This window comes from Arachis ipaensis, chromosome B05 (assembly GCF_000816755.2).
Source record: "Arachis ipaensis cultivar K30076 chromosome B05, Araip1.1, whole genome shotgun sequence".
Classification (NCBI taxonomy): Eukaryota; Viridiplantae; Streptophyta; class Magnoliopsida; order Fabales; family Fabaceae; genus Arachis; species Arachis ipaensis.
In genome coordinates, this window is record NC_029789.2 from 87,156,004 (window position 1) to 87,159,601 (window position 3,598).

Consider the following 3,598-nt stretch of genomic DNA (forward strand, 5'->3'; position numbering starts at 1 on the left):
TAAGAGGAGAATTATGGCTATGCTCAACCCACTCATGAGAAAGTTAATTATATAGGAAATTCCTCCATAAATTCCAATAATGATCGGTATTTGAATACATTCAATCAAGGATGGAGGAATCATCCTAACTTTGGGTGAGAGTGAAACCCCAGAAGCCTCAGCAGAACTTCAACAACAACTCTCAGGGCAGTTTCAATTAGAACAAGTTCAATAATTTCAACAACCACCAATTTCAAGCTTCTCAATAATAGCAGGCATCCACTCAGCCTCAGAATACTCCTGAATTGGCCTCTCTAGTTGCAGAATTTTCTAAGACCACTTATAGCTTTATGCAGGAGACTAGAGCTTCCATTCAAAACTTGGAGGTACAAGTGGGTTAGTTGAGTAAGAGAATACCTGAGAAACCTCATAACACTCTTTTTGATGAAACAGAGGTAAACCCAAGAGAAGAGTGTAAGGCCCTCACAATGGATAATGAATCCATACCAAAGAAGGAGGCACAAGTTACTAAGGGGTCAGAGGAGAAAGAAGCTTCAAGACAGGCTGAGGTTACATTGTCACATGCCCCACCTAGGGTGCCTATTCAAGAGCTTGAAGCACCACAAGCTCAGAAGCTCCAAGAGGAGACCAAGAACAAGCAGTTTTCTCAGTTCTTGAAAATCTTTAAAAAGCTACAAATCAATATTCTTTTTGCTGAGATTCTGGAGAAGATGCCTCCCTATGCTGCATTCATGAAAGACTTACTCTCTGAGAAGAAAGCCTTAAAAGGAGACGAAACTGTGGTGCTAACCAAGGTCTTCAATCTTCATTTTAATGATTCAAATTCTATCGGAAAAGAAATTGAATCTATTAGAATTCTATGTGAGCCTTGGAAAAAGAATCATAGAATTATGCTTGAAGTTCTTTCTCACAGTGGTTATGAAATTGGGTTTAGGATTGATACGTGACTATAATCATCGCAAGACTTAATTCATGAAATTGTGTGGCTCTAAATCAGAGACCACTCTTCATCTCTTCTCATGAATAATTAGATTAATAAATTTTTAATTGCTCAAGTTAAGTGAGATTGAATTGCTAAAGAATTAGAATTCAACCACTTATGAATTACCAAGAGATCAATCACTTTCCAGCATTTTACTTTTCTTGCAATTTAAATTCCAGTACTTTACTTTTATGTTCTTTACTTTCTTATTCTTTATTGCTTTTATTTAATTTCAAGTCATTTACATTCCTTGTTTGCTTATCACTCAAAATTGAACTGTCTAACTAGAATAATCACTAACATATTGCTTGCTTAATCCATTAATCCTCATGGGATCGACCTTGCTCACAATGAATTTTATTACTTGATACGATCCAGTGCACTTGCCGGTACGGAATATTGAATGGCAATTTCTGTATCAAGTTCTTTTATGCATGCACCATCCGCGTACGCGAGCTTATTTGGCAAACATGGTTGCCCTTGTACGCATGCCATTTGCCACGTACACATGAGTGTAAAAAGGGCATTTTTGCATACGCATGCCTTCCGCATATGCACGAATGCAATTTTTTGAAAAAGCTGCAATGATGCAGAAAAAAGTTCTTCACACCAAACTTCAAACGCGCATAACTTTTTTGTTAAAAATCATTTTTCATCCGTTCCTCGAATGGCATAAGCTACACAAATCCAATTTTCATTCAAAATAAGTTTCACAAACTTGAGGGGTTTTGGGAACTAAGTTATGACCTTTTTTAGTTTGTACAAAACAGGTTTTTTCCTAAAATTTACCAAAGACTCTAGTTTTCAAAACACTCAACCCAAATCAAATCAACCAAAACCAAAATCAATATCAAAACACTACACATTATCAATCACTCCTCAATTACCTCTCAATCATTCCAACACCTATATTACTCAAATTCCTATTTTCTCAACTTATTCAATAATTCCTACTCATAAGCCCACAATATCATCAATCATCATCACAAATCATTAATTACCATTCATTCCCCAACATCACCACAACCTCCATCATACAAACTCATTCCACATTTAATCTTTATTCAATATTTACATATCACATTATCATCAATCATCATAAAACTCCATATCATCATAACAAGCTCAAGAATACACATTCACATCCACACCAACCAAGGTATATTAGCAATACTCCACAACAATTAACCAATTCATAAAATTCATACAATTCAATCCTATCTTAAGGTCCACTAACCTAAGTTTCACACAATATTATATATTAACTAGAGAAAACCGAAACCATACCTTACCGAATTCCCTTCAAGCACAAAACACCACAAAACCTTCTTTTTCAGAAGCTTTCTAATCTTCCAAACCAAAAATCAGCAAGTCCCAGCCGCAATGTATCAATCGCATGCACTCCAAGTCTTCAATTCAACTCGAATCAACATACATTCTCAATCTAATACACACAAGTTCCAAAATTCACACTAGGGCTCTTAATATTCAACTAAACACAAGGGTTTAGTCATACTTTATCTTGTCCAATGAATCTTGGGGTAAAATCCACTAATCACCTAAGCTAGATTACACCTAAACAACAAAATCAAAAAGAATCTTAATACCCAAAAACCATTTTTGAGTTAGACATAGGGTAGAGGAATGGGGCTAGAAATTTGAGTTTCTTACCAACTTTGTTCAGTTAGAATCAAAGAACTCAACGAGACGAATGCGTGGTCAAAAATGGCACACCAATCGAAACTCTGGATCACGAGTTATGATCAAAACAAGATTGAAGTGAATAGTATTTTGTGTTCTTCACTCTTCTCCCATTGCCCAGTGCCTCTCTCTCTCTCTCAAGTGCTAAAATGAGGCTGAGTTGCCTCTCTAATGAATTTATATATGTTAGGAAATGGGCCCAACTTGGGTCTGGTTCAACCAGTTTACGTTTTTGGCTCGTTTGGCAACCTTTAAAATAAGTGTCAGATTTTTAATTCTAAATATTTTTCTGAGTATTTCTATAGTTTTAATTTTCTCATGTGCAGTACCAGACAGACTTAAGCTGGTACTGCCGGCTAATTTACCGGTATGCATATTTACGTATTTTTCTGCTGAAAATGATATTTTTCCGCTTGGAAAAATCCACTGAATCCAAATCTCACGTTTAAATTTTCAAATTAATATTTCTAAATTTTCTAACCTATTATGGATAATTAAATTATTATTTTATTTCCAATTAAATGGCTAAATAATTATTTGTTCTTACATCCTCCCCACCTAATTAGAAATTTTGTCCCCAAAATTTAGGATTTACCGAAGAATAACTTGAGATCGTCATTTCACATTTCTGACTCTAACTCCCAAGTGTGCTCTTCCATTCCTGCACTACTCCATGCTACTTTTATCAACAGAACCTTTTTTTGTGCAACTTCTTCACACTAGTGTCATCAATCCTTACCGGTGTGACTCGAAACATTAAGTTCTCCTTCAATTGAACCGACTCAGGTTTTAACATATGAGATGTATCCGGTGTGTACTTATAGAGTTGTGACATGTGGAATATGTCATATAGGTTAGATAGATATGGCAGCAAGGCCAGCTAATGAGCCACCAGTCGCCTCAACACCTCAAATG